This window comes from Rhipicephalus microplus, chromosome 4, assembly GCF_043290135.1.
Source record: "Rhipicephalus microplus isolate Deutch F79 chromosome 4, USDA_Rmic, whole genome shotgun sequence".
NCBI classification, from domain to species: Eukaryota; Metazoa; Arthropoda; class Arachnida; order Ixodida; family Ixodidae; genus Rhipicephalus; species Rhipicephalus microplus.
The window spans coordinates 35,405,482-35,430,919 of NC_134703.1; the positions used below are offsets into that span (position 1 = coordinate 35,405,482).

The 25,438-nt window shown below is 50.1% G+C and overlaps 1 long non-coding RNA gene across 1 annotated transcript in view; it reads left to right on the top strand.

The window, feature by feature from the left end:
- The first annotated feature begins 1,526 nt into the window (after positions 1–1,526).
- Positions 1,527–25,438, top strand: part of LOC142813884 (uncharacterized) — a 236,565-nt gene continuing 212,653 nt past the window's right edge. The window contains exon 1 of the long non-coding RNA XR_012894715.1: positions 1,527–1,700. This is a non-coding gene — a long non-coding RNA (uncharacterized LOC142813884). The remainder of the gene's footprint in view (positions 1,701–25,438) is intronic.

Below are 25,438 nucleotides of genomic sequence, written 5' to 3' on the forward strand. Positions count from 1 at the left end.
CAAATCTGTTAGCGTGACCCCTGATCCAGCGCACACGACTGCGGCGTAGCGTCCTTCTGCGAGGAAGCTTTGAGCGCTGGCCTAGCTCAATGGCGGAATTTTTGATTGGTACGCAATACTAGACAACGCCTTGCCTTAAAACTTGATTTGACAGGTTGGCGTTACTTCATGACTTCATAAAAACACCTATATGTATCAACTTCTGCGAACAAACAAAGGTAATTGCGCATAGAACAATGGCGTTCTTCTCAAGTTGCTTGTAAAAGTGTATGCCTCCATTTTCTATATTTACACTCTACATTCGTAAATGTATTCAAATTATTTAATTTTATTTTATAAAAGGAAGAGTTTTGTTTATTTTAGTGTGAGTTTCCTAGCGCTGTGTGAACCCAAGCTTGCTAAGTCGGGTTGTCGCTGCGCAGTTCATGCTCATGGAGTTCGGGTAAGAAGCTCATAGAACGCTGCATGGTAGTAGCACATGCTTCGTTTTTATTATGGTCCGAACAAAAAAGTCTGTAATATGAGTGAATACGCTTTTAATGAGTTATTTAAAATTTAGTTGCTTTGTTCGCGACATGGTTTCAGAGATGAAGACATACACGATACAACTTTTTAGCTGACTGGTGGAAGTTAATTTTCCGATTTGGAGATATTTAACACGTCGAAGCACAGCCGTCAACGTGCGAATGCCTCTTGAAAAAGGGTACTGTTGACGATGAGAGATTGATAGCTTAAATGGAAGCGTGAATGCATTAGAATTGATGATCGACCAGAAGAAAAATGACGAGGAGCACAATAAAATAGAGCTCTGGGCAAGCAAATTGGCATTGAAAGATGATAATGGTGACAAATAAAGTGCTGAACGCGAGGAATAAAAAATTATAGATGGCTATAATCAACGATCTCGATGAAAGTGTTGAATTAGAGTCATTAGCAAGTGGCCATGAGTAAGTTTATGTTGATGATGATGATACCGTTAAGGACTAATGCGTTGAACTGATGGTGATGGTGTAGAGGTGTAAACTGTGGTGAGTAGTCATGATGATAATAATTATTGTATTGAAACCGAGCCTTCAGCAGGCATTGTTGCTGTAGCGAGGCTTGAGATATAGCATCACAAGTAATTATTGCGACGTCTCGTGGTAGTTTACCTTATTGTGATATCGTTATAGGTAAAAAAGAAGAGATCTTTCTTCGTGTACACAGATAGTATGAACCTAAATAGCTGTACAAAAAAAAACGACGACAAATAGACGATGATTAGTCAAGCAGAAAACTGGCGCCAAGGCCAATAAAAAAAACGCAATCATTCTACAGCCACGAAAATGCGTTTACTGTGCAGTTCATTCAAAAAGCGATAACATTGAGAAAAGAATATGCGAGAACGAAGCCTGGGTTCAAAAAGCACTCAGAAGTCGGCTTATCTGAAGCACGGAAAGAGCTCCAACCGGAAAACACAGGTGATAAGGTAGGGCCTTAAGTCAGTTACACTACGTATTGCAATTGATATACTGCGTATGCATCAACGGCGGACATAGCACAAGTACAGAGTCTGTAAATTTCCTTCTAATTTCTCTGGGCAGAATGCAAGACCGAGTTCAGTGAGCTACATCACATAAATCTAAGAAATTATGAAGTACAAACTTAAAAAAATATGTGCACAGACATTGTAAGATATGGTGCTAAGGTGCCCTTTGAAGGTAAGTTCATCAGACTCAAATACTTCTACGTACATCTGGAGATGTTATCCCGTGAAAAAGAAATTATTGCAAGGACGCTTCTGCAGCAAAGCACTATTGCAGTAAGCGTAGATGAATAGACAGCCGCAAAGAAACAGGTAATACTCATGTAGACAAACTTGTTCGTGAAGCAGCAGAAAATGTTGTGAAACTGATTAAGGTCAACTCTGTCTAGTTAAGCAATAAAGTTGTGCGCTAATGACGGAGTACTGATTTATCAGATAAAAGGTGGCTTGGTGTATGTGATGCAAAATTTTGTTAAAGTTCGTTGACGCAAGTATCATTAACATAGCCATTGCCTGCATTCGTCCGATCACCTGTGCCATCTGTCTATATATTTCTATCTTTCCTTGATTCCCTCTTTTTGGGTTCTTATTTTATTTCTAGTTGCCTCTTTTTCTTTATTTCTATGCCATGCTATTATTTCCTAACTGCTTTCCCTACTTGCATTTACTTCCTGCTACCACCTCCTTGGTATACTGTTTAACTAAACCATGCAAGGCTATGTTATTGTCTGCTAGGGTGCCTTCATACCCCAGCGGTTACGATCGATGCTCGCCTTCGGACTGTAGTTACCAGGAATCTGTTCGCTACTTATCCAGAATGTTTTTTTAGAGGCGAAGCACCTTAGTACCGAGGCTTGTCCGATGTCCGTTCACGGCTACATTGTATGGGGAAACGCTCGGGTAGCGTACGGTATAGGCGAGGAAAAAAAAAACAGGTTTAACAATAGACTAATTTCTATCATCATTTTGAACGATATAAAAACACCAACAAACACAATCCCTTAGTACTAGTTGGTGACTCCAGCGTATACATTGTAGACCTTAGGACATAGCTTTTTTGCCGACTCTCTATGTAACTTCGCCACTTTTTCACTTTATGTCTCTCAATTAACATCATATGGGGCAACGGTCGGCTAGCATACGTGACACACACACACACACACACACAAAAAAAGGTTTCGGAAAGCACTAATATCAATAGTTGTAACAGAACATTATAAAATACCTACGACCGCAACCTTAATACTAGTAGGCGATTTCAACGCAGATGTTATGGACCTTGTTTAAACCTAGCTTCACCCTATCGTCATGACCCTCTTCGTGAAGATGTGTGGTTTTTTTGGCCTTTAACTTCTTCTCTCTAGTGGCTTTCTCACACAACAGTTATTCAGTCCCATGCCGAAAAAATTGGTGCACGTGCTCTGGGAGCGAACCAGAAGATTAAGCAGAGGAAGGAAAGAACGAAGTTGAAGGGGCTGCTTAATGATTGTGATGATTGCTTTTTGCTTGCGGATCGCGATGGACTGCTCGCATAAGAGGTTCTGTTGTCAAAATTTTGCTTGCTAATACGCACAGCAAAGAACACTACAATTACACAGTCGATTTCGAGACATTCCAAGATAAGTGGGGCTGCTGACTGGAATTACACTTTTGTTTTTACAAATGAAGTTGTTTTTTTCAATTCCGCATCGGTGGAACAGTGGGAACGGTGTTTGGTTGCTGAGCGAAAGGTCACGGGTTCAAGCCCAGCCGTAGCGGTCGCGATCCGATGGAGGCGAATTAGTAGAGGCCCATGTACTATGCGACGTTAAGGCACGTTACGGAAGACCACATGGTCAAAATTTACGGAGCCCCCCGCTACAGCGTCTATCATAATCGTTTGGTTGTTTTGGGATCTAAATCCCCTGATATTATTGAATGAAATGTTTTTTTAACAGCGGAGCTCTTAAGGATTGGTGTTAGGCTGGTGTTGTAGACAAAGCACTTAACGATTATGTGCTACAGAAAGCCCATCAATGCCACTACGCTCTTGGCATTGAATAGTAAGGCATAGCATACTTTAGCAAACATATGGGAAAAGGGAGTGATGTGGGGGTGAAGATGAAAGAAAATATGTGGGCACAAAATAGGGTAAGACATTGCCTTGTAGGGATAGAACACTTTATGCGCCAAAGAGAGGGGATATGTTCCGAGAAGCTCTTATCATATATACCATATCAATGCGTAGTATAATATAACGCGAAGGCGGGAAAGAGAACTGAGTGTCAGAAGTGATGTGAATGTGGGCAGATGGTAAAGCATGGCAAAGCATTGTATAAGCTTGTTTAGCAAGGGAATCGAAAAGCGAAATGAGGCTCAGAAGGACTGATGTGAGGCGATGAAAAGCAAAAAAATGGTACAAGAAGAATTGAGAAGGTAAAAGATGGAATAGCTTTCTACAATATTGCATATCAAGCAGTGGCAAACAGAAGTGAGGGTATGGAGGCGAGGTGTTGAGGGTCCCAATGAGGGACACAAGCTGAGAGGTCCATCTAGAAAGAGACAGGAATAGGAAGGAAAATTATGTAAAGAAGAAAGAATTTGAAGAAAATGAAGAAAGAGCCTATTGTGCGTTCGTCAGGGAAGATGTTTAGTAGCCCCGTGGTTTGCTATTATTTCACAGGCGGGGAGCGGGCTTGCGTGTCTGTTTTATTTTGGTGTTGAACATAAACACACTCATACGCGTTCTCTTCTTGTGCTGGCATTTCGTGCTCACGTTTTGCAGCTGCCTCGTAGAAGCACTGCGCGATACAAAAGCGCAGTGCCTGGCAGTATCTGAAACATTTTTCGAGCTTAGAATTGTGTGTTTTCCTTGATTACGTTCAATATGTAGGCAATTCCAGTAGGTTTGTGCTTCATGCTATTTCTCCCGATGAAGAGACGGCGCCTACGTAATCTCCTCGCTGTGATTTCTTAATTGTTTTCTGTTTAGGCGTGCTATTTGTGGTTTCATTCTTCGAGTTTAACCTAAGCGAAACTGATAACGTTTGTGCCTTCTTGCAAAAAGTGTCATGAGCATTGTACTTCAAGTACGTTGACGCCATACATACGAAATTATTCAGACAAAGTCTGAGATTTGTCGGCAAGTCGGGAAGTCCGACAGACTGAAACATTAGCAAAAGATAAGCGGTTACAGACGCTACTTAGGATTTTTAATAATATATGAAATAAGGATATGTGGGCGTGCGGATAAAGGGTTGGCTTCCACTTAACCTGTGAATAGGTGGAACAAACAACATACGGGGTTAGAAATATCATGCCGACGGCCTAGAAGCAACACTGGGATCCATTTGTATTTTGTACACGATTATGAATTGTATGGCAAAAATATTCTTAATTGTTTTTCACACATGCACTACAAAGTTACATTTTTGTCCATCGGGTAATCAACTGCCTACTAAGTGCACCATTTTGACATATAAAATTCATTCTAATACGTGCGTCAAGAGAAATATCACAGCGTGGTGCTGTATATTCCCGCAGACAAGACTGTATAAATATACTTTGATGCTGCATCGCTATACAATATTATATACTCGGGCAAGAAGTATTTCAGACAGACATACAGGATTATTTGCATTCATCGTATCCATATTTGACTAGTCATAACATGAAAAGCATGACATGGATGTCATGAATGTCACAATTTACATTTCATGGCCCTGCAGCTCTTGCGGTGGTTTCGTTCACATGACATGTTACAAAACTGGTATGGTATGACATGATTGTATGGCGAACACAAGCGACAGACCCTAAGATGAAAATCATGACATGCGTGTCATGTAACATTATTACTACATGCCAAGCTCATGATGCGCTTGCGGGCGTCTCGCTAGCGTCAGATATACCAGATTGGGTATTACGGGACGTGAATAGATGACGAAGGTATGATACTGGTGCAAACATAATAATCATGAAATGCGTGTCATGTAACAACATGACCACATGCCACGCTCATGATGCGCTGGCGGCCGTTTCGCTAGCTTAACTTATACCAGATTTGGTAATACGGGACGTGAATGAGTGACGAAGGTATGATACTTGTGCAAACATGATAAACTTGAGATGCGTGTCATGTAACAACATGACAACATGCTACGCCCATGATGCGCTCGCGGCCTTTTCGCTTGCTTCACATGTACCAAACTCAGTATTACGCAACGCGAACGGACCAGATAGGTAAATGACACGTACAAACGTGATAATCACGACATGTGTGTCACGTAACAACATGACTACATGCCACACTAATAATGTGCTCGCGGTCGTTTCGCTGGCTTCACGCACGCCAAATTTGGTATTACGGGACGTCAATGGATTACGGAGGTATGTGACGGGTGAAAACGTGATAATCATGAGATGTGTGTCATGTGAGAACATTCAACCTCCTCACCTGAAAAAAATATTCTACAGTGGAAGCCATTATAAAGAAATGTCGGCGCTTTGAGCAAACGAAGAGCAGGCTGATTGACAGCGTGTTTGCCCGCTTTCCGAATATGGCTGCAATGTCGTTTTGCGAAGACCGTGCAAGAACACAGCCGCCACCTCTAGACTCATCAGATTCGGTGACCCCAATTGAACGGCGTGAACTTTAAGCCATAGCCTCAGCTCCGGCTCACTCTGCTGCAAGTGACACGACCCCATTCACTGCTAAAATGGTTCAAGCCATCGTCCGCCAAGAACTCGCCAGCATAGGTATTCCCTTCGTGTACGCTTTGCCTAGCCCGCAGCGAGCTCCATGGCATCCACCGCCATGCTATTACGAGCAGCAGTTTACGGCCCCATCTCGGGACCCTGCTGCGTGGAGAACCGCCGACAATTGACCAATTTGTTTTCATTCCCACCGTATTGGTCATATCGTCCATTACTGCTTTTAACGCTGGTCCTTGCCACCTCCGACATCATCTCAACCTCACTACCGACAAGATAGCACCCGATTTGCATCTGCCGCGCAGCCTTCTTCGCCAAATAACTACAGAAGGTTCAACAGCCGATCTCCGTCATCACATGGTCATCAGTCGCGTTCGCTTCCAGGACGTCGCCAGTCGTCTCGCTCACCGCAGACTCGCAGGCCGTCGTTCCCATTCCACCCCGCTCCTGCCTACCCGGAAAAATAAATGGTGCAGTGCCCGGAGGTGACGCTGCATTTTCAATTCCCTCCACAAACCCTCTGGACGCTTTCAACAAGACAAAGTTTGTTAGACGTTGACGTTGATGGTGTGGCTGTTTCTGCCCTTATAGATACTGGAGCGCACACATTTCTGTAATGAGCGTGGACCTTCCCCGTCGCCTACATAAAGTGCTCACGCCTGCCGCTTCCCGCACACTCCGAGTCACTGATGGGAGGACCCCCGCTGTTCAAGGAATGTGCACGGCCCGTGTGTCCATTTGCCGGTCATCCTACATTCATTCAGTTTGCCGTAATTGAAATGTGTCCTCACGACCTAATACTTGGTTTGGACTTCCTTCCACGTCATTCTGCGCTCATTGATTGTGTCACTGGTGCTCTTCAGCTTGAGTTGCCGCAGCTTGCCGATTTTCCAGCTGACCATTCTCCAGATGTATGCTCTCGTCACCATGTTCGCTTGCCTCCGCAAGCTGCTACATATGTCGCTTTGTCGTGCTCACGTGATGTGCCCTATGGTGACTATCTCGTCACTCCTATAGTCGAGGTACTGATGGCCCGAGACGTCGCCCTTGCTCACACAGTTGTCGCCGTCGCTGATAATACAGTAGTTATACCCCTACTCAACCTCAGTCTCTTGACTCAAGTTATTCCGCAAGACATGTCTTTGACACCCTATCTCCGCTTGACAGCTGCAGCGTTACTGGTTTGGACACTGACGCTACGTCCCCCTGTCTTGGCCGCAATCACACTCTGCCTGCCGATGACATTGACGAGATGATTGCTCCCGACCTCACTCCAGCGCAAGCTGCCGGCCTCCATCGTCTGCTAATATCGTTACTGCAATTCCTTTTTTTGTTACCAAAAGGACACCTTAATATTGAAACTAAAACCTATCTTGTTCTCAGGCCTTTTAGCAATGTCAGATCATGCAATCAATTTGTGTATTCGGTTCCTAAATGCAATCTTGATGCGTATGCGTATTCCTTTTTTCCACGAACGATAAAAGAGTGAAATCAGTTGCCAGTACCGGTACTGAATTCGAAGAACATAGAAAGCTTTGAACAGCGCAATTAAAATATGTCGTGAACATTAAGTGTTGCTATAGCATTGTACATATTGTCACGGGGAATAAAGTATACACGATGAAAATACTGGCGAGAAAAATGCGTACAACGCTGCTGCAGTCCGAGCACGTTCCCCTCAGCACTTCGTCGTCGTCATCCTCAGGCATCTACTTAGCCCGTGACCTTACCCGTCAGTGGTAGAAGCACCGTCCAGGTGCGAGCAATTGTCGGGGTGTGAGTAGTATGGTTTAAGTCATGAGACGTGCACTATATCGGTCGGGACTGAAGCTGGTACTGACGTGGTATTGAGTGGAGCTATCTCATAGGTCACGCTGGTGACCTTGCGTATGACGCGGTAGGGGCCAACGTAACGGGACATCAGTTTTTCGCAGAGACTAACACGACGTGATGGTAACCACAGCAAGACAAGCGACCCCGGGGAGTACTGTACGTCACGGTGCCGGCGTTCGTAAGCACTCTTTTGGTTAAGCTGCGAGGCACATAACCGATCTCGGGTGACTCGGTGGGCGATGTCAGCTCGGGCCAGGGTATCAAGAGCATAAGCAGTCGATGAGGGGGCATCAGATTGCAGCATGGTGTCCATAGGCAAAGGCGGATCATAACCAAACAGTAGGTTAAAAGGTGAAAGTCCAGCTGTATCATGACGTGAACTGTTGTATTTGAAGGTAATGAAAGGTAAGTGGATGTCCCAATATTTGCGATACTTGGAGACGTACATCGCTAACACATTTGTCAGGGTACGGTTGAGGCGTTCCGTGAGGCCGTTGGTTTGGGGGTGGTACGCTGTAGTGAACTTGTGTTGGGTAGAGCAGGATCGCTGGAGCTCGTCGACTACTTTAGATAGGAAACAGCGGCCGCGGTCGGTGATCAACTGACGAGGAGCACCATGACGCAGAATGATGTCATGAAGAAGGAAATCAGCTACATCAGTAGCGCAGCTTGTGGGGAGGGCGCGTGCAACGGCATACCGCGTTGTGTAGTCAGTACCAATAGCAATCCACTTATTACCGGTGGCCTACACGGTAAAAGGTCCTAGAAGATCGAGGCCGACTCGGAAAAATGGCTCATCTGGTACTTCAATGGGCTGGAGGGTACCAGCAGGTCCCAGAGCAGGTGTCTTGCGGCGCTGGCAGAGGTCACATGCCGCAACGTACTGTCGCACAGAACGGTAGAGGCCAGGCCAAAAGAATCGGCGGCGAACGTGGTCACACGTGCGTGACACCCCTTGGTGTCCAGTGGAGGGGGCATTTCGGAGCTGGGCCAAAACGTCTAAGCGAAGATGCACAGGAACAACGAGTAAAAGCTCAGCACCATCTGGGCGGGCGTTGTAGTGGTGCAAGATGTCGTTGTGAAGAAGGAACAGTTGTAAGGAATGGTCAGGGTGGGGAGAGTGCAGACCACTGATAATAGCACGCAAAGAGGGGTCGCGGCGTTGTTCAGCAGCTATGTCGGTGAAGTCGGTAATTGAAAAAACGAGGGCCTCTTGTCCATCGTCTATCATGTCAGGGGGATTGACTGAGTAACGGGACAAGCAGTCGGCATCCTTGTGAAGTTGGCTAGATTTATAGGATACGGAAAAAGTGTACTCCTGTAAGCGCAGCGCCCAGCGACCAAGGCGTCCCGTAGGGTCCTTGAGTAAAGAGAGCCAGCAAAGCGCATGGTGGTCCGTAATAACTGAGAATGGTCGGCCATACAGGTACGGTCGGAATTTCGTAATGGCCCAGACGAGAGCTAAGCACTCGCGTTCTGTGACCGAGTAGTTTTGTTCCGGGCGCGACAACAGTCGGCTTGCGTACGCGACGACGCAGTGCATTCCTTGTTGCCGCTGCGCCAGCACTGCGCCTATGCCGTGGCCACTGGCGTCAGTACGAAGCTCCGTGGCGGCAGATAGGTCGAAGTGTGCTAGGACTGGTGAATTGGCGAGAATGTGAGCGAGCGATGAGAAGGCGTGTGCTTGCTGTTGGCCCCATGTGAATGGGACATCTGTTTTGAGGAGGCAGGTTAGAGGACGGGCTACTTCAGCAAACTTCTCGACAAAACGACGGAAATAGGAGCACAGTCCCAGAAAACTTCGGACGTCCTTGGCTGAGCGGGGTGTGGGGAAGTCGTGAACTGCTCGGAATTTTGCAGGGTCTGGTTGAACGCCCGCAGCGTCAGCAAGATAGACGAGTATGGAGATTTGGCGTTGCCCAAAGCGACATTTGGACGAGTTAAGTTGCAAGTTGGCACGTCGGAAAACATCAAGCACTGTGGACAGACGGGTAAGATGGTCGTCGCAAGTAGTCGAAAAAATAATAACGTCGTCAAGATAGCAGAGGCAGATGGTCCAGTTCATGCCTCGAAGGAGAGAGTCCATCATGCACTCAAAAATCGCGGGGGCAGTGCATAATCCAAAAGACATCATCTTGAACTGATAAAGTTCATCAGGAGTCACGAAGGCCGTCTTCTCTCTGTCTTTGTCGTCCACAGCGATCTGCCAGTAGCCTGAGCGAAGGTCTATGGAAGAGAAATATTTGGCACCGTGTAAGCAATCGAGTGCATCATCTATGCGCGGTAGGGGATAGACATCTTTCTTGGTAATATGGTTGAGACGGCGGTAATCAACACAGAATCTCCAGCTATTGTCCTTTTTAACAAGTACAACGGGTGAGGACCAGGGACCAGATGAGGGTTCGATTATGCCCTTATGAAGCATTTTATCGACTTCTCGCTGTATAATAGCACGCTCCGGGGCTGACACAAGGTAGGGCCGTGGGCTAATGGGTCGAGCGTCACCGTTGTCAATGCGATGGGTTACCACGGATTTCTGGCCGAAATTACGGTCGCCGAAGTCAAAGATGTCCTGATAAGAAGCAAGCACACGGCACAGAGCAGAGACTTGTTCAGAGGTGAGCTTGTCAGATAGCAGTGGCTTGGAAAGGTCGGAACAGGAGCGTGACGAGAACGACGTTGATGAAAAATCGGGTGGCGAATCGGTAGTTAGGGTGGAAACTGTGTGGTCGACCAGTGGTGTCAGATGCGTAAGTGACATGCCGCGAGGAATAACTTGCGCTGAGAAGCCAAAATTGAGGACGAGGAATGAAGTTCGGTTGTCCTTAACGGTAACCACCGTGTTGAGGAGTGCAACATTACGTGTCATGGCCACGTCAGAAATTGGGGCAGTAACATAATCACCGTCGGGTACTGGAGGATATGGCGAGAGTTGGACTTGGACTGCAGCTTGGGGCGGAAGTCTGAGTAAATCGACAGAGTGCAGACGAGGTGGGCTGGTAGAGATGGTCTCTAAGAAGGATGGTAGTTCGAGCCAAAGAAGACCTTTGGAACAGTCATTGAGCACAGCGGGTGAAGTCAGAAAGTCGAGTCCAAGGATGAGGTCATGAGGGCGATTTTCTAGTACAGCAAACAGAACTGAAGTTTGATGTTCAGAAATTGTTAATCGCACAGTGCACATTCCAAGGACAGCAGGAGTACTCCCATCCGCTGTATGAACGGTAGGTGCTATCGCAGGCGTCAGAACTTTTTGGAGGCGGCGGCGGAGGTCTGAGCTCATCACAGATATTTGTGCACCGGTATCAATAAGAGCAGTTACAGGTAAACCATCAACGAGAATTGTAAGAAGGTTGCGCCGCTGGTCGGGAGTAATCAGAGGAGTTGCAGTCCAAGTCGTGTATGCAGCGTCACCTCCGGGGGCTGCACCGGCTAGTTTTCTGAGCGACGGTCGTAGGGAGACCGAGAACGGCGGGGTTGGGGCGAGCGGGACTGACGACGCACGGGCGATGGCGAGCGGCTGGTCCTACGTTCAGAATTATGTTCTGCACCTGTCTCAGCACGGTAGGACGGGGCATAAGGTGCACGTTCGGAGCGAGGTCCCCAATCATAGAAGCTCGGTCGAGGTGATGAGGTCCAACGGCTGTGGCAATGGCCAGCGATGTGTCTTATTCGATGGCACGTGAAACATATGGGCCGATCATCATGAGTGCGCCATTCAGCTGGGTTTTGTCATGGCGCGAACGTGCGGTTCGGAGTGGCAGCCGCATTGACTGGAGCCGAGCAGGAAGTAGCAGGGGCATTTTGATGAGGTGGCGATATGCCCATATTCGCGAACTCTTGGCGGTCAACGGCCTGTATCATTGAAACAGCATCAAGGTTATCGCGGTTGTGTACCGGCGCGCTGACGCTAGACATTCCGGGTGGCATAGCCTCGAGTTCCCGGCGGACTATTCTGGTGACGTTTTCCGGCGCTGGTGGTTGATGTAGTGTGGGCAAATCTTCGCAAGAGGACGTAGCCGCCGTGTTGGGAAGGCGGTCAAATCGGTGAACTATGCGCCTACTTTTCGCCTGTTCGAAGCGACGACATGCTTCGATGACCAACTCCACCGTCGAGCAGTCTTTCCACAGCAGAATATTGAAGGCGTCATCGGCAATTCCTTTCAGGATGTGGCCGACTTTGTCCTCATCGAGCATGTCCTTGTCGACCTTGCGGCACAAAGCCAACACGTCCTGGATGTACGCGATGTACGGCTCTGTGGATGCCTGGGCACGAGTCGCAAGCTCTCTCTTTGCGGCCACTTGACGTCCGATGGGTTTCCCAAATAGATAGCGCAATTTCTGCTTAGAGACGTCCCAGCTGGTCAACTCTTCTTGATATGTCTCGTACTAGAGTTTTGCCGTGCCATGCAAGTAGAAGATGATGTTCGCCAACATAAGCGTCGGATCCCAATGGTTGCTGCTGCTGACGCGCTCATATAGAACCAGCCAGTAATCGGCGTCTATGCCACTCTTGCCGTTGAAAGAGCCTGGGTCACAAGATTGCACCAGAACGATCGGCTGCGGGGCTGACAGATCTTGTTGACATTGAGTAGCCTGGCCAGTCGTCGTGGTAGCTTCAATGCGCCGTCCACTGCGAAGATCCAGCTCGTGGGGCTGTATAGCGAGTTGTACCCAGCACCTTCCACCAATGATGTTACGGGGAATAAAGTATACACGATGAAAATACTGGCGAGCGAAATGCGTACAACGCTGCTGCAGTCCGAGCACGTTCCCCTCAGCCCTTCGTCCTCATCATCCTCAGGCATCTACTTATCTTATGACAATATATTGCCATGTTGTTAAAAAATACATCGCGTAGTTACTTCATTTTGCATACTATACCACCATCACAATATATGTATGTACGTTTTTATTACCAGCGTTTAAATATTTTTTCTTTGTGTATTAAAATATGTGTGTTCTATATAATACATTATATTTGCTTTTGTTTTATGTTTACTGTACCCACCCTGTTACGGCCATAACAGTCAACAGTATTTGGAAGTAATAAAAAATAATAATCATATAGAGACATTTTCGAGTTTGAGCACTGGCCTTTCGGTCAAACAACTGCTGTGACTCACCGGATGAACACTGGAGATGCCAGTCCTATACGCTGGCGTCCATATCGCGTATCTCACAAGGAAAGCCAAGTTTTCAGAATCAAGTGAACAAAATGATTACTAAAAACGTCATAGAATTCTAATGCAGTCCTGGGCCTCCCCAGTCATGCTCGTTGAGAAGAAGGATGACAGCTGGCGCTTTTGCGTGGACTATCGCTATTCAAACAAAGTCACTAATAAAGATGTCTACCCTCTGCCTCGGATTGATGGCGCCCTTGATTGCCTCCATGGTGCCCAATACTTTTCGTCTATTGGCATTCGGTCCGGCTATAGCAAATTTCCGTTGACCCCATGGATTGCGAAAAAACCGCTTTTGTTACGCCTGACGGCCTCTACCAGCTCGAAGTCACTCCGTTTGGGCTATGTAATGCACCGGTGACTTTCGAGCGCATGATGGACTCCCTTCTTCGAGGATATAAGTGGTCCATCTGTCTATGTTACTTAGACGGTGTCATCGTCTTTTCACCTACCTTTGACAGCCATATAACACGTCTGTCAGCCGTTCTGGATGTTTTTCGAAGAGCCGCTCTCCAGCTCAATTCTGCAAAATGCCATTTCGGACGTCGCCAAATCACCATACTCGGCCACCTTGTCAGTGCGCTGTTGTTCAACCAGATCCCGGTAAGGTGCGAGCAGTACAAGAATTTCTTGAACCACGTTCAACCAAGGATGTCCGAAGTTTTTTTGTAGGGCTACGTTCCTATTTTCGACGATTTGTCCGCAACTTCGCTGACATCGCTCGACCATTTACTGATCGCTTAAATAGGGACGTTCCATTCACATGGGGCGTAGAGCAAGCGGACGCCTTCTTGGCTCTTATCTATCTGCTGACTACGCCACCAACAGTGGCTCATTTCGACCCTGCATCACCTACACAGCTTCGGACCGATGCCAGTAGCCATGAAATTAGGGCGGTCCTCGGCCAACGACAGCACCGGAAGGACCACGTGATTGCTTACGCCAGTCGTCTTCTTTCACCTGCCGAACGGAAGTTCTACATCACTGAGCGTGAATGCCTAGCTTTAGCGTGGGCCGTGGCGAAATTCAGGCCTTACCTGTATGGCCGAACTTTTCCCGTTGTTACGGACCATCGCGCTCTTTGCTGGCTTTCATCGCCAAAGGACCCATCTGGACGTCTCGGTCGCTGGGCGCTGCGTCTGCGAGAATACTCGTACGTGGCCTACTACAAGTTGGGTCGCCTGCACGCAGACTCAGACTGTTTGTCATGTCATTCGGTTGAAACGCCCGACTTGACAGACCTTGAATCAGACCCCCGCGTTCTCTCCATCTACGCTTTGGGTGATATCTCCACCAAACAACGACGTGATCCGTCGTTACTCTCTATCATCGAACATCTGACTTCTGCTCCAACAGACCCTTCCGTTCGCCTGTTCGAACTGCACGACAACATTCTGTACCGTCGAAGCTTCAATGCCGATGGCCCGGAATTACTGCTCGTGCTTCCCCATCACCTGCGTACCAGCGTTCTCGAACAACAACACGACGTACCTACAGCCAGTCACCTAGGCGTCTTTCGTACCTACGATCGTGTGCGACGTCGCTTTTAAATGCGGTGCATTTCTTAGTGAGCTTCGGCGACTTTAAGCGTATCTATCTATCTAGCCGCCTACGACTTTTAGCTCTCCTGGCCGTTTGGAATAAGGTATCGATACCGAACTTGGTATGGCATATCATGACTGTAAAACGAGCATATTTGATTAATTATAACACGAAAATCGTGATATGTATGTCATGAATGCCGTGATTTACATTTCATGGTTTTGGTGCTCTTGCGGTGGTCTCGTTCACATGACATGTTGATAAACTGGTATGGTATGACATGATTGCATAGCGAACACAAGTGACAGACCCTAACATGAAAATCATGACATGCACGCCATGTAAGTCATGAGTCATGACTACACGCCACGCCCGTGATGTGCTCGCAGCCGTCTCGCTAGCTTCCTATATACTGAATTCGGCGTTACGTGATGCGAATGGATGACGAAGGTATGTGACTGGTGCAAACATGATCATCATATGCGTGTCATGTTACATTATGACTACAAGCCACAGTCATGATGCCCTCGCAGCCATGTCGCTTGCTTCACATACACAAAATTTGGTATTAAGGGGCGTGAATGGACGACAAAAGAATGTGACGGGTGCAAGCGTGATAATCATGTGATGTGTGTCATGTGACAACATGGCTACATGCTCCGCTCATAATGCGCTCGCGGCCGTCTCGCTAGCTTTACATGTACCAAATTCAGTATTACGCGACGCGAACGGACGACATATGTAAATGACATGTGCAAACATGATAATCATGACATGTGTGTCATGTAAAAAAGTGACTACATGCCGCACTTATGATGTGCTCGGGGCCGTTTCGCTAGATTCGTATATGCCAAATTTTGTATTACGTCACGTGAATGAATGTCGAAGGTATGTGAATGGGGCAGACATAATTATGAGAAGCGTGTCATGTAAGACCATGACTACATGCCACATTCAAGGCGCCAATACGCTTAGACGTGACTCGGTGCGCGTGTGCTCCAGCATTCGTTTCGTCGCGTCATGCCGGTGATGCCACGCCAGGCGTCGATCTGCTTGGTATATACTCCGCAGGCACGCGCCGCACTGCGTTGCTTTGATGCATGCGCGTTTGAGCAAACCCGACGTCCCTTCGTCACGAAGCTAGGCAGACGTGGTGCATTCTGGGTAACGTGATTGGTGCGAAACGCAGCATGTCGCATTTCGTACCAGTTGCCGCCGGGCTGCGCCGACAGACGTTGGTCGCGTCTGGAGTCAGGTGGTGGTAAAAAACATTTATTTCAGAAAAAGTCTTCTAGAGAGTGCCGACGTGGCCCATCGGCGTGCTAGAGTGGCAAGACCCTATTCCGGGACGCTAGTGGAGCTGGAAGCTGCCCGTGCTCGCTCCACCAAGGAGCGTTGTGCAGCCAAGGTAGAGCAGCCGAGCAGGTGCTCCTCCCAAGCCTCTCTAGTTGGGAAAAGAAAAGGGGATGAGAAAGGGACGGGATGAACTGGGCACGATGCTACGACGTGATATGTGTCGGCGAGGACATGACAGATCGAGCAGGTGCCATTGATTTCCGGCAAAAAGTGCCTGGCGACCGCCGGACTGATAAAGGTGTTCGTCTGCAGGCGGCGAAGCAGTCGTTCGTCCGCTTTCTCCAAACCGCGTGCGGGGTCCGGGTAGAGGCGGCGCGAAGCCCGGTAATAAGCCAAAATTTCGCGAAAGCGCGTCAGGTTGGTATTGCCAGATTCAGTCTCGGGACATGGAGGGGCGACGGCCCGGACAGGAGAAGCGCGGGCAGCGGCATTTGCCGCCTCGTTGCCGGGCAGGTCCGAGTGGCCTGGGGTCCAGACTATACGAATGGGATGAGGGTTAAAGCGCCAAGAGGCTGCCTGTAGTAGGCTAGCCGCCAGCGGGGCAGTGGAACCCTGAAGGTACTGAGAACAGGCCGAGCGCGAGTCCGTCAGGATGGTGCGTGAGGCAGGGTAAGAGGCGGCCAAAGCTATGGCAACCTCTTCAGCGTGCGTTACTGTGTCTGCTCGAAAGGAGAGGCCATCGACGTGTTTGCCCTTTGTAATCACGGCAGCCGTGAAGTGACCCGAGGCGGAGGGACCCGAGACGTCCACGTAGAAAACACCAGGACGATCGGAGTGTCGCGTATGAAGGGCCGCGGCGCGTGCTAGTCTACGGCCAAAATGGAGGTCGGGGTTCATATTACGGGGTAGAGGTTCCACCCATAGCTTTTAACGCCAGAGCTCTGGTACCAGCTGCAGAGGGTCTTGGTCAGATATCGGGTTAAGGCCAAGTCTGTGTAGAAGACGGCGCCCTGAAGGCGTCTGTGACAGTCGATTGATTTGGTTAACGCGATGAGCTTCGCGCATCTCTGCAAAGGTGTTGTGTACCCCCAGAGCCGCGAATCGGCTGTTGGAAGTTGCAATAGGTAGGTCCAGAGCGCGTTTGTATACTGAATGAAGAAGGACGTCCAGCTGGTGCTCGTGTCGACGACGCAGGCGAAGGTAAGGCAAGGCGTAGAGTACGCGACTGGTCACAAACGCGTGGGCCAATCGGAGGGACTGAGACCCGCGGAAGCCGCCGCGCTCGGTAGAAACTCGCCGTATCATGCGGCTCACTTGTTGGCTGGTGCGTCTGAGGCCTGCTATTGTGCCCTTTGGATCCAAGGACGATGTGAGGTGAAGGCCAAGAACCCGAATATTTTGCACTGACGGGACGGGCCCGGACGGAAGAAAAATTTGAGGCGGCGGTAGCGGAGAGACTGAAAGAAGAGCCGATTTAGCTGGAGAGCACTTCAGGCCGCATGAACCTGCGTAGGTGTCCACCAGAAGGGGAGGAGACGCGGGCGCTTCGCGAAGTGATCGGACGCGACGCTCATCGGCTCCGTCGATTTTCGGCTGGAACCGTGCTCTTTTCAATGTGGCTGCTCTAAAACTTGTGTGACTGCATCTGCCAAGTCAGCAAGATTCTGGAGACAGCAATCTTACCCAGGTATGCCCAATTTTCGGCCACTTCGAGCAACTTTGCATCACAACGTAGCGAACGAGCTAAGCCTCACGGCGGCGGCTCCGCCGCTGCTGTATGCGGAGACGCCGCTCGGTCAACTCCTCAACATGGCGCTGCCTGAACAACATGGCTACGTCCCTACGACTCTGTCGTGGTCGTATATCCCGACAAATCCATCAGACGACGGCCCATCCACCATTTCGGCGGAGCAAGCTGACATTTTTGAACTCGTCGAGGGTCGGCGTCGCCGCCGAAGAAACGCGGAAGGAGCGTCTGCACTGAAAACTCCTCTGAACAATTCAGCCACTGGAGACGCTCGTGCTCCATCTCCTAAAGCTCCACAAAAGACTTCACCAGTCTCCAAGTGGACGCCGAAACCAACGGTCAGGATAAATCCTGGCGACTACGTGATCGTGCTCAAGCCACGCATCACAGTAGCCCTCAAGGCAGCGTTTCAACAAGGTGAGCTCGGCGCTGCCATTTCCCAACTCATCGGAAGGCAGCACATGAATGACATCACCATTTCTCCCAATTGGGAGCAAAACGTCATCATCTGTGGCACGCAGAATAACGAGGTGGTTCAGAAACTGCTGTCGGACTTTCAAATCAACACCAGCAAAGGACCGCTGCCGCTTCGCGGTCACCTCAAGCTCACCGGTGATGTGTGTCGCGGCGTGATTTCTGTGCACAACATCGAAACCAGTGCGTCTCTGAAACATAGTGTGCAGTGGCGTGGCAGTGAACTAGTCTGTGCGCGCAAGCTGGGGAACTCCAACGTAGCTGTGTTGACTTTCGCGGGAAGGAACGTTCCGCGTTTCGTCCACTATAACGCAGAACTGACTCCCGTCAGGGAGTACAAGAAGACAATGCCAGCGTGCTACCGCTGTGGTGCACTGGGGCACCGGGCGGATATCTGTCCCAACCCGGTCACCGAAAGATGCAGCCTTTGTGGCCAAAACGTGGGCGCTGGTCCTGAGGGGATGGCCCCCCACGAATGCAACCCAACGTGCATAGTTTGCGGGGGTCCGCACCTCACCAGCTCCCGCGAATGCACTGAATAATTCATCCGGCTTCAGCAACCAGGGTCCAGGACATCGGGGACCCCAACAAAACTAAAGCGCCGGTCAACTGGCAAAGCGCCAATTCCTGGCAAAGCAGCAACGGCAACGCTACCACCTGGCGCGGCGGAATCTCCAGCTTTCGGCGCTCCATCGGGCAACGCTGCACGCAACCAACCCAAGGTAGGCAGTTGGGTGGAGGTCGCCTCCTCTCCCTCCTCTCTCTCCTCTCCACCTTCTTCCGCCACAAGCACTACCGAAACACAAAAACTCAGGCATGAGCTCACCCTTTTGCGATCTCAGAATGAAAAACTAGCCAGCGAACTTGACTCGCTCAGAACCAATCTCACTATTAAGCCCTCGTTGAGCGACGAAGAGGAAAATATAACAGACAGGGAGATTCCTACTACTGTAGAGAGTCGCGTCGCGGCCCTGGAGACCCAGGTGAATGCAATAGAAACACAATTGGCCGACCTCCCCAAAATTATCCACGACACCATCGCGCGTCATATGGAGACTGTCATCGCACAGGTGACACAAACAGTAACTCACATTATCCAAAAGTGGATACAAGGCAATCCACGCGTCCTCTAGCGCGTAGGGCCAATTAGGGACGTTAATCGCCCCTCAAAATTTAACAGAGTGACTCCAGATGAGTCGGACTTTTCTGAAGACTCCATTACGTCAGCACAGGGCGCTAGTGAACTGAGTAATCTTAACAACACAACCCCACTCTCTGTCTCCGAACATGGCCTCCAACCCTAGGTCGCGAGCCAGAGCAACTCAGCCGTTGTTATTAACACAGTGGAACTGCAGAGGTCTCAAAAACCACAAGAAGCGGGCTCATTTCCGCCTCTATCTTGAGACCTTTGAGTTCCTCGTTGCCGTGGTTGCCCTTCAGGAACCCGGCACGGACGTCAAACTCACAAATTACACTACATTTCAACACAACCCGGAGACATGTATACTTGCTCACAAGCAATATACTGCCCAGGAAGCCACACTCCCCACAACACTGCCTTTCCCATACACTATGGTGTCGGTGCTGCCTATAAGGCGATCTGACCCACCTGTTCATATTTTAAACATTTACTGTCCCCCAAAGCTTAAGAACGTCACGTTCAGCGCAACTTTCACACAAGCTATGCAGGTGGCAGGACGGGACCCCCTCCTGATCGTCGGCGACTTCAATGCCCCAAGCAGGTTATGGGGTTACCCACGAGAAGACACGCGTGGAAGGAAGCTTGCGGAACTTCTTTCTACACTTGGACTCACCCTCCACACTGATCCCGCCAGCCCAACACGTGTAGGCAACTCTGTTCAACGAGATACTTGCCCGGACTTCACAATTACACGCAACATACGCCATGCCGACTGGCTGAACACACAGGACACTCTCGGTAGTGATCATTGTGTATTAAACCCAACCGTGTACATGCGTCCCTTAAAACGCCCACTTACACAAGCTCGTATCCCAGACTGGACAACTTTCCGCACCACTCTACCTATTGTAGACCCTCTCCAGTCGGGATACGACACCTGGTCTAAATCACTGACGTCTACACTGAAACAACACGAACAGCTAATACAGCTCACGGAAACTCAAACGGACGTGGACAACCACCTCCTCCATCTTTGGCAGGCCCGCCGCAGCCTCACCAAACAATGGAAAAAACAGAAACATAACAGACGCCTCAAGAAACGCGTCCTAGAACTCACGGAGCAAGCTGCGGAATATGCTGCTCAGCTAGCCGACACTAACTGGGTGGACAGGTGCAACACGGCTGCACGCCAGATGTCTGGTCGCAACACGTGGCGCCTGTTTCGCGCTCTCATCGATCCAACACAAACACGCACGGAAACTCAACGTCACTTACATAAGGTCATGCACAACTTTACAGGAACGACAACACAGCTGGCAAACACGCTCAGGGACCGATACCTGCGCACCACCAAGGACCCCCGGACGGCCGCATACTCCTACGCAGGCAAAAAGAACACGCAGTTGGACACCCCGTTCCAGCTCCACGACCTCCAGGCGGCCTTACGCAAGATGAAGCGTGGCACTGCACTAGGGCGTGACCAGGTTACGGTCAAACTGTTGGCCAATCTTCCCGACGCAGCCTACGCCACGCTCCTCAAATACATCAATACCACTTGGGACGGGGAAACTCCTCTCCCTCTTGAATGGAAATCAGCTCTCGTGACCTTCATCCCGAAGGCAGGTAAACCTATTGACGTGGAGAACCTTCGCCCCATCTCCCTCACGCCTTGTGTCGGCAAGCTGATGGAAACGATGGTGCGCGACAGACTCTCCGAGTTTCTGGAAACACAGCACACTTTTGCGGACACCATGTTTGGATTCCGCCCTCAGAAGTCAGCCCAGGATATACTTCTACAGCTCCACCATGACATATTAGATCCTGTTGAATGCCCCCACAATGACAAGGTAGTCCTGGCCTTGGATCTTAAAGGGGCTTTCGACAACGTGAAGCATGAGGTAATCCTTGACCACCTCAGTCAGACCAACTGTGGTTATAAAACATTCAATTATGTTAGACAGTTTCTCACAGACCGTCAAGCCTACATACGCATACAAGATGAGGAACATGGGCCTTACGTCATCGGCTCGAGGGGAACTCCTCAAGGCGCGGTCCTCTCTCCCCTCCTATTTAATATAGCCATGCTTCATCTTCCCCCCAAATTGGCTTCTTTACCAGGGATACATCACGCTCTTTACGCGGATGATATCACGATCTGGGCCACGCAAGGTAACCTGGGTCACATGGAGTCATGCCTGCAAGCAGCAGCGACTGTAGTCGACGACTACGCAACCTACTGCGGACTCCAGTGTGCCCCGGCTAAGTCAGAATTTGAGCACGTACGTCCCTCCCCTCAGGACACAACTCAGCTCCATATCAGGCTTCCCTCGGGACCGATCCGTGAGGCCAAGGAGATCCGCGTCCTTGGCCTCTTCATACACCACCAACGCAAGGCCGACACCACAATAGCCAAACTTCACACGGTGGGAGACCAGGTGAGCCGTATGGTCCGCCGGGTCTCCAACAAGCGGGGCGGATTACGAAGCAGGGATGCAATGCGGCTTGCCCATGCTTTCGTAACGAACGAGTAAAATACTCTACTCGACTCCCTACTTGCACCTACGCAAACACGAGGATGATCAACTCGAGGTCATCCACCGTAAAGTTATCAAGCGGGCTCTCGACCTCTCTATCACCACGTCCAACCAGAGACTTCTGGCCCTAGGCGTGGTGAATACCTACCGGGAACTTCGAGAAGCCCACCTCGTTAACCAATACACGCGCCTTGCACAGACCCATTCCGGTCGCCGCCTCTTGGACCGAATACACATCAAACACGATTACTATATTGAGGAAAGGGTGAGAGTGCCAGAACCTTGGAGACGCGCCCTCCGGGTCCGACCCCTTCCACGCAACATGTCCAAAGAAAACCACAGTGGTCGCCGCCAGGCGCGCGCGGAAGCGTTGCAGCGACACTTTGGTCAAGAGGAACACGTGTGCTATGTGGACGTTGCCGGCCCGCACCATGGGGGGTGGTATACTGTAGCAGTCATACACAACGCAAACACCGTAAACGGGCTCACTTTCAAAGCCTACAGCGCAACACACGCGGAGGAGATTGCCATCGCTCTCGCTCTTACCTATCCCTCTTCTAAACATATCATCACCGACTCACGAGGGGCCTGTCGGAACTATCAGCTAGGGTGGGCTTCACCGCTTGCTCAGCGCATACTGGAACCTCGCTGCCGATACGTTAATCCAACTCCGCGAAATCTGGTTTGGGCAGCCGGTCACCAAGGACTCAGGGGTAACGAACAGGCCGATCAGGCCGCCCGCACACTCTCTTCCCGGGCTATCTCCCTGTCTTTGGAAGCCTACTCGCAATCAGACAATTCGGACCTTTAATTCAAAGATATTACCAATTACTACAAGGAGGAGCACCGGCGCTATCCAGACCCTTGTAAGGGACTGCATCTCGCTGACGAGCGCCTCCTCTTAAAACTGTTTACCAATACTGTACTGTGCCCGGTGGTGCTAAAACATTTCAATTCATCCTTTGATGGCACGTGCCAGTTCTGTGGTGAGGTGGCTGACACCTTTCACATCGTCTGGGCGTGCCAGTCTAATCCATCTATCCCCCCCAACCCCAATCCCACGAGAGAGGACTGGGAGGCGGCCCTGCTCGGCTGTCAAGACCTGAAGGCCCAAGAGGCTCTGGTTCAACGAGCGCGGGTGGCGTTGCTTGCCAATGGAGCCCCGGAATAGGGGTTCCACCTAGTGCTGTGAGGGTAGGAGGCCAATAAGGCCCCAACCCAATCACCTCCCTGTAACCATTTAATGGTTATTAAATGTTTTCACCACCACCACCACCACCACCACCAGAAGGGCAGCCTTTTGCAGGCTTTCTTCGATTTGCGCTAAGGAGCTGGTGTTGGTCCACATTGTGATATCGTCCGCATATAGTGCGTGTTGTATTCCCTCGACCTCGCTAAGGAAGAGAGGGGAGGTTCATCATCGCCAGGTTAAAAAGCAGAAGAGACAGGACTGCCCCTTGAGGTGTACCCCGCGTGCCTAATAAGTACGGGCCGTGTTCGGTAGAATTAAGGCGAATGAAGGCGGTGCGATGTGATAGAAAGGCGCGAATGTAGTTGAAAGTCTTCTGCCCGCAGTTTGTGGTAGACAGGTTAGTGAGTATAGTGCTGTGTTTGACGTTGTCGAACGCCCCGCGGAGATCGAGAGCGAGCACGGCTTTATCGTTATGGCGCATAGTAGTCGTCTCTGTGATATCGTGTTGAAGCTGGAGCAGGACGTCCTGCGCCGACAGATGCGGGCGAAAGCCAAACATTGTGTCGGCAAAGGTCCTCCTGGCCTCCAAGTAGGCGGAAAGGCGTTCGCGAACCATGGTTTCCATGAGTTTGCCTGCGCAAGACGTAAGTGAGATGGATCTCAGTGCCTCAATACTAACGGACTTGGTCGATTTGGGAATGAATGTCACGACCAATGTGGTCCATTCCGTTGGAAGCGGAGAGCCGTCCCATATCGAATTTATAAGGTAGAGTAGCGAGAGGTGTGCTTCGTCGGGAAGATTTGCCAGGAGCGATACTGTGATTCCTTGTCGTCCAGGGGCCGTGCCCCGTCGCATTTTCGTGAGCGCAAATTGTAAATCAGAAAGCGTGTATGGGGCGTCGAGGTCGGTGTTAGGGGCGCCGGAATACGTATATGCTGGGCCTGCGGGATCAATTGTGCGGCAGATGTAGCGGTCACAAAGTTCTCGCGCGAGTTCATCCGTAGTGCCCTGAAAGGCATGCAGGGCATGGTGGAGCTGGCGTTGCGTTTCTCCCCTGGTGGTGGAAGGATCGAGAAGGCTTCTAAAGAGTCGCCACGCACTCTTAGAGCTCATCTGGTTTGCAGCCTTCGAACAGGTGTCTGCCCAGTTAGCATCGGAAAGTTGTGCGGAGTATGCGGCCGCCTCTTCAGTGAGCGCCTCAATGCGAGCGCGAAGTTTCCGATTAAGTTTGTCGCGTTTCCAGCGCCTTATGAGCCCGCGGCGAGCGTGCAAAAGATGTAGGAGGTGTGGATCGATTGCAGGAGTCAAATTAGAGGTTGCAAGGGTGCGAGTGTTCACTTGTTTCATATGGAGAGCGTATTATGCCCACGCTGCATATTCGGTCGAGGAGAGGCCGGCTGGGAATGGTTGCATTCTGAACTGAGTCCAATTGGTGAGACGGGCTTGGCCCCAGTGTTGGCACATTTTCTGCCGCGGTGTGAAAGAAATGCGGAGTAAAAAGTGATCGCTGCCTAGGGTTTCGCCTAAATTTTCCCATGTAGCATCGCGGATGTGACGGGTGAGGGAGAGGTCGGGGCATGTGCCTCGCGTGACCGAGTTGCCGGAACGTGTGGGTTGTGCCGGATCGGTAAGAAGCGTCAGGCCCAGTGAGGGCTGGGGGCATTAAAGTCCCCGACAATCACCAGTGGTTGTCGGGCCGCTATACGCAGCGCCCGATGGAAGAGATGCGCAAACGAAGCCCTCGCAAGGCGAGGGGGACCGTACACGTTTAAGATATGTATTGATGGTTGGCCCATCCGCTGAGACAGCACTGATATCATGCAGTCGTCGTAAGGAAGATCCAGATCGAGGTCAATCTGTACCGCCGTGTAAGCTTTATGCACGAGGAGGCATGTGGTGGTGCCGCCTACATAGGAGCAGTATCCAGAAAGGGGTGGAGCAGGGCCAGATTCTTGGAGCGCCAAGACGGCCTGCTGAGAGCCAAGTGAGCTAAGGAAAAGGGAAAGATATGAACGCTTTCGCCTGTTCCCGAAGCCTCCAGGGGCCCCGCCGCGGTGGTCTAGTGGCTAGGGTACTCGGCTGCTGACCCGCAAGGCGCGGGTTCGAATCCCGGCTGCGGCGGCTGCATTTCCGATGGAGACGGAAAGGCTGTAGGCCCGTGTGCTCAGATTTGGGTGCACGTTAAAGAACCCAAGGTGGTCTAAATTTTCGGAGCCCTCCACTACGGCGTCTCTCATAATCATAGAGTGGTTTTGGGACGTTAAACCCCACATATCAATCAATC